The 10,409-nt window shown below is 45.7% G+C and overlaps 1 protein-coding gene across 1 annotated transcript in view; it reads right to left on the reverse strand.

Moving 5' to 3' along the window:
* The window catches only part of SIN3A (SIN3 transcription regulator family member A), a 73,272-nt gene extending 72,697 nt beyond the window's left edge, over positions 1-575 (reverse strand). Inside the window, exon 1 of the mRNA XM_074232748.1 lies at positions 522-575. The gene's annotated coding sequence lies outside the window, so the exon portion shown is untranslated. The remainder of the gene's footprint in view (positions 1-521) is intronic.
* Between the last annotated feature and the right edge of the window lie 9,834 nt (positions 576-10,409).

Below are 10,409 nucleotides of genomic sequence, written 5' to 3' on the forward strand. Positions count from 1 at the left end.
CCGCCCCCTTTCCTGCCTCCGCCGCCCCGCGCCCGCCCCCGCGGCGCCCCGAGCCCGCGGGACGCGCCCCGCGCTCGGGGGCCGCAGCCGGGCCCGCCGGGTTCGGCCGGAGGCGGGATGCCCGCCGGCCCCGGCCGCTCCCGGGGCTCGGGGCCCGGCGCGGGCGGCCTCCGGGGCCCAGGGGCCGAAGGTCTTGCCCGGGGGCGGCCCCCGCACGGCCCCGGGGCCCCGGCCGCGCCGCCGCAGCCCCCTCCCCCCGCCCCGCGGCCAAGTTCACGGGCGGCCGGTCCCGCGCCGCGCGGCCCCGCCGGGAGGACGCCCCCAGCCCCGCGGGAGGCGGGCCGGGGCCCCGGGCGCCAGCGACCCCCCCCCCGGCCCGCCATCCGAGCGGGAAGGCCCGGCCGGCCCCGGCGCCGAGCCCCCCCGGGCCCCCGGCCGCCCCCCGCCCCCGCGGCCCGCACACCACACCCCCGAAATCCCCGAAATTGGGGGGGCTGAATGGAAAGCAGCTGTTCACATACCCTCCGAGGCAGGCCAGGAGTCCTGAATGGGCGGGAACGCCCCCCGCGCGCGATTGGCCCCGGCCGGGCCGGCGTCACCGCGGCCACGCCCCCGCGCCGGCCACGCCCCCGCGCCGGCCCCGCCCCTTCCCGGCCTCGCGGGGCGGGGGGCGCCCCCCATTCCCGGCGGCGCGGGCCTCCACGCGGGCCGGGCCCCACGGCCGAGGCGGCCTCCCCGCGCCCCGAGACGCCAGGCGCCGTGGAAGCCGTTCCGAGGGGCCGGGTTGGCGCCCGCCGTGGGTTCAGGCCGGGAGGGGGCGGGCAGCCCGGGCACCGCCGAGCTTGGCATCCCGGTGGGGGGAGCTCAGCCTCGCCCTCCCGCCCTTTCGCCGTCGGTCGTGCCCACGCTCGTGCCCCCGGCGGCCCCGACCCCCACACGCGCCCAGCCTAAGTGGGAGCAGAGCGGCAGCCCGGCTCAGGGCGGGCCCGGTGGGCCGGCGGCGCCCGGGGCTTCGGGGGCAGCGGCGCCCGCGCCCAGGCCCTTCATGCCCGACCGCCGTCTCCAGCGCCTCGTGTTTACGCGCCACTTCAGAACAATCAACTTACTATCTACGTCCCAAAACTTGGGGGGCCGGCGGAGAGCTGACGTCGGAGCCGGGCCAGTCCCTCCCGACTGAGGAAATAAATGTTTGTCCTTGTAGGCAACTTCCTAGGCCAGGAGTCCTGGGCGGCCGGGTGGCACAGGGCACAGAGCCCCGGCCCTGGAGTCAGGGGTGCCTGGGTCCCGATCCGGCCTCAGACACTTAGTGATGACCTAGCCGTGTGGCCTTGGGCAAGCCGCTTAACCCCGTTGCCTTGCAAAAACCTAAAGGAAAAAAAACTAAGCCAGGGGTCCTGATTTGGGGTTTGCATTAAAAGAGTGATTTCCTCACCCAGGATTCCACAAACCAAAGACATCTAAGTTCACTTTCTCGCCTGTCCTTATTTATCTGGGCATCATGCTACACTGAGGAGACACACAGGCCCTGCCCTCAGGGAGCTTCCTCCTGCTTGGCACTTAGGCCAGTTACACTGATGAGTTGTAGGGGGTGGAGGGGGCAGAGCCTGTACCATTTGGGGGATGATGAAAAGCTGATCCTTGAGTTAAACCTTGAAAGGAATTAGGAATTCCAAGAGGCCAGAAGCCAAATCCCCAAACTGCCTTTAATTTAGACAAACTGGAGCAACTAAATTCTAAAGCAGGAATGGTAAAGGAGTTAGGTGAGGGGAAAACAGAGGACCCTTCCCTCTTGGCCTTTAAGCGGGGTGAGATCAGACAGGAAGCAGCGAATGCCTTTAGAACTTTTAAGGTTACCTTGGCTGCTGGAGACCCTGGGGAGCTGTGTAGTCCTGCCTGTGACCTAAAAAGTGTGCATGTACGTAAATATATGTTTATATGTATATATGTGTGTTTGTGTCTCTACACATATGTCTCTCTGTAATAAATTTCCCAATGGTGATGCCTTTTGCCAAGGGCAGTTTGAGAAGTGGAATGAAAAGGTTGGACTTCAGGCCTTCCTCTCTAAAGCCAAATTCTAGGAGAGAGCAGGATTTGTCCCAGTCTGGTTGTGCCCCCCCATCTCAACCTCTGTCCTCCAGCTAAAATAAAGTGGTAGATAGAGGGAGGATGATTTTTGGTTTGCTGGGATTGGGACTCAGCCTTGTCTGATAACCACTCGCTTTGACTCCCAGCTCCCTTTTTTTCCAAGCCTGAGGTTCATGGGGGTGAGGATGGAGGAAGGGGATGGTAAGTTGAGAGGTTTAATAGATTAAGATATGGAGTTCAAATTGGCAAGGTTTCACATCACCAACCAGATTCAATTAGTAAACAAATATTTACTGAACACAAATATGATCTCAAAAAAGCTCGCAAACTGGTTGAAGAGACAAAATTAATATATAATAAAATTTTAGAAAATAGCTCTCTGAAATCTTGAATGGCTCCAACCTTCACATCCCTTTTTCTGAACTTCTGTACCATCTGTGGTGCATTCCGAATTTCTTCAGCATTTAGTGATCCTGTCTTGGGTTTACCCATTATTTCATCCACTCTCCACCATTAAAGTCCTCCTGCAGTTCCTCATCAGGGTGTGGTGATGACTGACTCACTATGCCAGCAGATTCACCCAGGCTGAATGGCTTGCTGGATAGGTCTAGGGATGGTCTGTTGTCCATGACCAGCTAAAGCAAATTCAGAGAGGCATCACCAAGCTGGCCTGTGGGTGATGGATTTCTCAGCTATTCCAGTTCTCAATTTTGTTTTCAGATTATATTATAAACTGGTTGCAACAAGCCTCAAAACATTGCTAAGGATCCTAAAAGAGATCCATCACTACTTTAGTGAGTTTGGTTTATGTGTTTATTCAGGAAAGACCATCTGGATGATGTCTATTACTCAGGTTATGACATGCATTTGAATGTACAACCCATAGCTCTTGTCTGTTAGCATGTACAAATGGATCGAGCTGAACATTACATGAAGGAGGAAAGTAAGCTGAACTGCCTTCAGGAAACTGAAAAGTTCCTTTAATGATTCCCAAATTCCACAAATAATACATCAATTAATTTACTCTTTTCAGTGCCCATAATGGTGAGTATTGTTGTGTAACTTAAAACATGAAACCCAAAAATCTCAAAAGAAATGAAAAAGAATACCCTCCCACAGAAGACAATGTAGAGGAACATAGTAGGAGGAAACAAATTGCAACATCTACAAACTGAGAATTTGGGGGGCGAAGGAAGTAGTAAAAGATGTCATTGAGGAAATGGGTGAAAGAAAAAGATGAGCTGATTATGAGAATGGGGTAAGGGATAACACAAGAATAATGATGTGACCCTTCCCCAGGATTAACAGGAGAAAAGAAGGAAAGTCTACAGCTCGATGGTTGGCAAAAGTGTGGATAGGAACAAAAGTGTGGATAGGAACAAGAACCCTCCAAAATAAGTAGCTAGAGATGGTATAGAAGTAACACACATCTTTGGAGCACCACAGTGGATTGAACATCAGCCCTGGAGTCAGGAGGACCCGAGTTCAAATGCGGCCTCAGACACTTAATAATCACCTGTGTGGCCTTCGGCAAGCCACTTAACCCCATTGCTTTGCAAAAACTTAAAAAAAAAAAGTAACACAATCAAATCAATGATTTTCCAAATCCATTGATTTGAGGTTCTATTTGAGCAATTCTCGAAGACTGGCTCAGAAGGGGCAGTTACACCAAATCACTTAATATTTCATATGTTTTATTGCCTCCACTTTTGAATTTTCAGACCCTTTAAGGAAAAGGACTGTGGCTAACTACCTTTTCTCTTCACTAGTGGCTAACCTCAGGTTGGGCACAGGAAAAATTCACTATTTGTAGATTGAATAATACTGTCCTGACAATTAAAAAAGGACCCATCAGGAGGTTCTGATATGACAAATAAGGATGGAGGGAAAGCAACTGTGGACTGCCAGAGAAAGATGTTGAGACTTGAGCCTCTCTCCTCTCCTTGTCTTTTATGAGAATACCCCAAGACAGTTCTTCCTCCTGGAAGCCCACGCCACAGCTTGACTTCATTCATTAGAATTACCCTCTGTTCTGCAGCATAGCCTTCTCATTGGTTGGCTCCTTTCAAAATCTTCCCTTTTAAGAAGGATGCCCATGTTGTTTTCTTCTTTTCTGGAATGGACTTTCTCTACAATGAGATTGCTAGACTACCTCAACTCCTTTCTCTCCTTGTCAACTTTATAATATCCCCCCCCCCATTAGAACTTGTTTCTTGTGGGCAAGAACTCACTTTCTGCTTATATTTATTCCTAGTGATTTGCATACTCTTCATGACCCCAGTTGGGGTTTTCTTGCAAAGACGTTGTGGTTTGCCATTTCCTTTTCTAGTTTATTTTACAGATGAGGAAATTGAGGCAAATAGGGTTAATGACCTGCCCAGGGTCACACAGCTAATATATGTTCAAGGCTGGATTTAAACTCAGGAAGATGAGTCTTCTTCTTCCAAGCCCAGTGCTCTAGCCACCGCACCACCTAGCTGCCCTGGCATATAAAAAGCTTTAATAAATATTTAAGTTGACTTCAAATAACAAGGTGCCATTATAATTTGCTGAACAAGAAAATAATGATTAAAGTGGCGTTTTATTAAAATAATTCTGGTAGAATTATGTGGGATGGATTAGAGACTGAAATTAGAGGCAAGGAGGTCAGTGTATTCTAATAATCTAGACCAGAGGTGATAAATATAGGAAGAATGATGTTAGTCATAAAACCTGGGTTCTAAACCTGGTTTTGCATCATACTGGTTAACCTTGCAAAAGTTGGTTCACCTCTCTAGCCCTTCATTCTTTGATCCATACATGAAGACATTGGTCTAAGTGATTTCTAAGGTTTTATTGTCCTTTCTCTGAATCTGTGAGTATGAATGAAAGAGCTGATAGTAAGAAGGAAAAAGAATGGATTGATATGAAAGACATCATGAGACAGACAACTTGGTGATAGACTAGCTAAAGGGAACAAAAGAGAAAATGGAATCAAACATGGCAGAACGTAAATTGACAGAAATTATGAAGTCAAAAAGAGAACATCTAGGAGGGAGAGAATAGAAATCTCTTAAGTTTAGCAAAATGCCATTCAAATATTAGGTTGGAGATAGACAGCAGAATAGTTGGAGATTAGTGCCATGAATCCAGTAAAGGGTTTAAGACAGAGGCAAATTTGTCAGTCTTCCCCAGAGATGATAACTGAAAGGTTTTGCCAGAGAGAAAAAAAAATAAAGAATAGTAAGAAATACATTGTTATGTGTATGTGGACAAAATGAATTGATCAAGGAAATGAAGGCGTGCAAAGATACCAAGGGAGCCTCTATCACTGTTCTTTACTGGTTTCATAATTGGCCCTTGTCAAAAAAGAACCCGAGGAATCCCCTTCCCCCACCAATAGATGAAGAGCTCCCCAAGGGCAGGGCCCATGTCTCCTCCCTCAAGACTAGGATTTCTGAGGTCCCTGTCACCCCATCTTCTCATGTCCCTCACAGAACCCAGAAGTGAGTTCTTCCCAATGTGGATGTAGGTATTGGGATTTAAGAGGCATTATGGTTCAGGAAGAATAGGTGACTAATCACCTGAGTACAACAACAGCCAGGTCACAGAGGACTGGAGCTCCTCCCTCATGCTTCAGACCAACAATAGCAAAAAACCCCCCAACAACAACAAAAAAAACCATGCCCAGATTAATCAAGACTTTCTCTCCCCTCCTATGAATATTTTTCTTTGCTTATAGCTAATCAAAATTCCTTTTGTTGACTCTTAGATGATCTAGCCCATTATGCCCATCAAGGCCCAATACCTTGTAGGTCATCACCAAATATTAACCAATGAATATTAGGTTTCTTCACTTTCAACTCTTATTCATGTCTTGTGCTGAACCTCCATAGCTTGGGCTATTTCCAAAACCATTTCTCTGAGGAATTAATAGTGGTAAGCAGGGAGATGAACAAGACAACCAATTCCATTGAATTCTAACCAAATCATATTTACTGAGCTCCTGCTGTGCATTTAGTCCTTTTCTGAAGGGAAAATAGGAGGATAAGGCATGGAACTTGTCCTCAAGGAGCTACCAGTCTGGTTCAGAAGAAAATGAGGGGAGGAGAAGTACTTAGTAAGTACAAACCCTTGTGCTAGGTGCTGGGGATACCAATAGTAAAACAATCCCCCTCTAAGAGGGAGAGATAACAGTTTAGGAAATTTCAGTTCTAAATCAAATGAAGTCCCATAGTCCTTAGGATGCAGCAGCAAAGCAGATTGTAATGCATCTTATTTAGACAAGACACACATATGAGGAATAGAATACGGTACAAAAAGAAAGCCTATATAGCATGCATTCTATAAATATGTGTATGGAAAGCAGCAATTTAAACTGCACGAACACAGGGGAAATGTTGACAGCTTCATTCCACCCTATTGAATTCTACTTTGTGAAATTTCAGGGTAATTTCCATGGTCTAGTATAAATTACCAAAGTCAGGAGGGATTTGAAAGGAATTTATCTACTGCAACATAGATATCGGTCAAGCTTGAGAGGAGATGGCAAGGAGAGAGAAGTAAAAGCATTCAATAACCAGATTTGACCCAAAGGCTCCTGTGCTGGCTGGGAATGACTAGACTGACTCATAAGAGTGAAGTACTGTGATGTCATGGAGCATGAATTTACATCTCAGCTCTGCTATTTACTCTCTGTATAATATCAGACATATCATTCAGGTTATATGGAACTTACTTTCCTCATTTGTAAAATCAGTTTAGATTAGTTGGCCTCCAAGGAACATTCCAGCTTTAAAATCTATAATCTTTAAACTACCTAAAATATCTTTGAAGCTACTGGCTAGAAAGGAGCAGTCTGTACTCCCTGGAGAAGAAAGACTGAATAGCAATGGCATTTTAGCAGACCATGAGCAGATGGCATTTCAGCAGAGAAGTAACTAAGCAAGTGATACCAGAAGCAGAGTGAAAGTTAGGTTGCACCATGGATAGAGCTCTGGGTCTGGAGTCAGGAAGACCCGAGTTCAAATCCTGCCTCCGAAACTTACTAGCTGTGAAAGTCTGGGCAAGTCATTTAACTTGTTTGCCTTATTTCCCCTCATCTATAAAGGGAAGCTAAGAATAGCTTACTATCTCCCAAGACTGTAGTGAGTATAAGATCTGCCTATAAGAGTTCTCCAGGCTTCATGTGTTCCTTCTCCCATGTATGGGTTCATGATCCCACCAATGTTGTAGGAACGTATGAGTATGTGTATAATATAAATGAAGAAATTTTCCTTTTTTATTTACCTTGTTATCTTTTAAAACAAGAACACTTTTGAATAGATACTGGTTTAGGAATGATTTGAATATAAAATTCTAGGGGCTCACTTCTGAGGGGCCAAGGAGATATAGGTAGTACTACACATTGTAATTACTGGACTTGGAATCAAGAAGATTCATCTTCAGGGGGCAGCTAGGTCCGTGCAATGGATAGAGCACCAGTCCTTAAGTCAGGAGGACCTGAATTCAAATTTGACCAAAGACTCATGATACTAGCTGTGTGACCTTGAGCAAGTCACTTAACCCCATTGCCTTACAAAAAAAAAGACTCCTTGTTCTGAGTTCAAATCTGACCTCAGACGTTTAACTCTCTTACCTCAGGCAAATCACTTTACCCTGCTTGCCTCAGTTTCTTCATCTGTAAAATAAGCTGGAAGAGGAAATGGCAAACCACTCTAGTATCTTTACTAAGGAGATTATCAGTCACAGGTTGTCTCTTATTCCATGAATAAGGCTGAGGGCACCAATACAAAATGAAGAATCCTAGGACTACCTCTTCCACCTAACCTTGTCTCTTCTCTCTAAAGCTCACTAGCAAACTCAATCCTTCCTCCTTCGGAAAGTGCTTCTTGACTGATCCCAACAAGCAGATGGTACCATTTTTTTCTCAGTCCCCTTGAGAACTTTGGGGTGGCTGCTTCTTTGGGGTCTTATGTTTGTACTTAGGTATGTAGCATATTTCACACATCAAATCAGATCATCTCTGGAGGCACCGGCTCACTTTTCCACTAGACGAAGTGTTGTCCTCCAAAGACCAGAACACCCCATCAGAGATTTTAAGCGCTGGAAGGGCCTTTGAAGTCTTATAATCCAACTCCCTCCTTTTACAGAAAAAGGACCAGTAAAGGAAATGTCTCATCCAAAGTCACAGCTACATCAATAGGTGAGCAAAGATTTGAATCCAGATCTTTTGATTATAAAACCAAAGTCTTACTATTTTAATAAGGATAGCCAACATTGACACAACACTTTAAGTTTGCAAAGCATTTCCCAAATATCTCATTTGATCCTCACAATGGTTGAGGGAAGTTGGTACTTTTGAGGAAACCTCAGCAGAGGGAGCTTAAGTGACTTGCCCAAGGTAGGAGTTGCTGAGGCTCAAATTTGAACTTGTCTCCTTGATTCCACCGTCACAATGGATTGAGTATTGAACCTGGAGTCAGTATGACCATCCCTGGCTCTTAATAGCTGTGTCCTCTAAGCAAATTGCTACCCCTGTCTGCCTCAGTTTCTTCATCTGTAAAATGGGAATGATAACAGAACACACCTCCTAGGGTTTTGGGTAAGGATCAAATGAAATACCTGTAAACTGCTTTGCAAATATTTAGGTATTATATAAATGCTATTATAATTTCTATTACAAAATATGGAGATTCCCTCAAACTAAGAGACAATCTCTTTCCTTTGCTGCAGAATTCTGTTGCTTTCTGCTCTCTAAAGCCTGGGAAGGTGTCTTGCACATATTAGGTTTTTGAGAATTTTCTAAAACTGTAATACACCATGTGCTTTGGTGAATATCCTTTATAGGCTAATCTTTAACTCCAAGTCACTATGTAAAAAGTTTAGTAAATTCAGATCTCTTTGTCTAATTCATCTGGCTATGTTGGGGTTTAGGGAAGGAACACCCCCAACTCTTAGCACAAGTTGGGCTGGAAGAGATGTAGATCCTTTCAGCTGTTGGCTGCCTTTATTGGACTTCAGAATTTGTGACCAGGGATAATTTAAGATCAAAAACAATATAACAAAAAAATTCTTTCAACTTGTCTCAGAAACTAAAGTACACAAACATTTAATTTTTTTTTTCAAGGCAATGGGGTTAAGTGGCTTGCCCAAGACCTCACAGCAAGGCAATTGTTAACTGTCAGGCCAGATTTGAAATCAGGTACTCCTGACTCCAGGGTCGGTGCTCTATTCACTGGGCCACCTAGCCGCCCCCCACAAGCATTTTCAAAGAAATCCCTCCCCCGTTATTCTGCCATATTTGAATTTGGATATGAGGGGTTTTGACATACGTACTTTAAAAACCAAAATTCACATTCAAAAATTCATTAAGTGATCAGACATGCTAACGTTTTTCAAGTTCTCTGAGTATTCCACAAGAGGGATTATTAATCAGTCTTCTAGAGAGAAAAGAGAATATAGAGATTACAGTAGACTTGGAAGTCCTAAAAGCAGTATTCAAATTCTGTTCCTTCCTACCTATATGACCATAGTTGCTTCCCCTCTCCCTACCTTAGTTTCCTCATCTAAAAAAGGGGAGGGTTGAATTAAAATGATCGTAGAGGTCCCTTGGATCCCATTTTCCTGTAACTTCTTCCAGAGCTTAGGGCTACTCCTCTACTAAGACCTGTAAACTCCGTGAGGTCAGGACTGTGCATTTGAGCCTTAACTACTCCGTGGTGGCTATCCAATAGAAGCTCGTTGACTCAACTCACAACTTTGAGATTTATAAGACAGACCTTGGAAATGGAGAAAATGGTCTAACCTCCTTCTCTTGGGTCTCTTTAAAAGTAGGCCAATGGGGAGGAGGATATAAAGATAGCTTTGTTCTTAAGTCAGAATTATGACCTGGACTCAGGAACTTACCAAAGGTCCTTAGATGACCCCATGACCATGAGGAATCTGAAAATAGAAATGTAGGGCAGAGAAGGAAGGGCTTCTTCAAACACCTATCAGATGAAGGCCAACTCAAGGAGCCTGTCCTAATTAGTCCTAAGTTCTCATGTTTTCCACCCATCTGCCCCATCATGCCACTTATGCAACAGCCTATGGCTAATGTGTTTGTCTACAACAATACTCCCATTAGACCTTAAATTCCACGAAGACAATAGATGTTTACTCATTTGCCCCTCATAACAATAAAGAAATGCTTTTGGAATAATGGGTTGGAAACTGGGTAAGCCTTGGGGTTAGAACCCCCATCTCGGCAAAATTTGATTGAAATTCTGAAGTCAAGCCCATCTTATTTCCATCTACTTGACCCCCTTGAGAACACAAGGCAACAGCATTCCAGAGTACCTGTG

This window comes from Macrotis lagotis, chromosome 4 (assembly GCF_037893015.1).
Source record: "Macrotis lagotis isolate mMagLag1 chromosome 4, bilby.v1.9.chrom.fasta, whole genome shotgun sequence".
In the NCBI taxonomy this organism is placed as follows: Eukaryota; Metazoa; Chordata; class Mammalia; order Peramelemorphia; family Peramelidae; genus Macrotis; species Macrotis lagotis.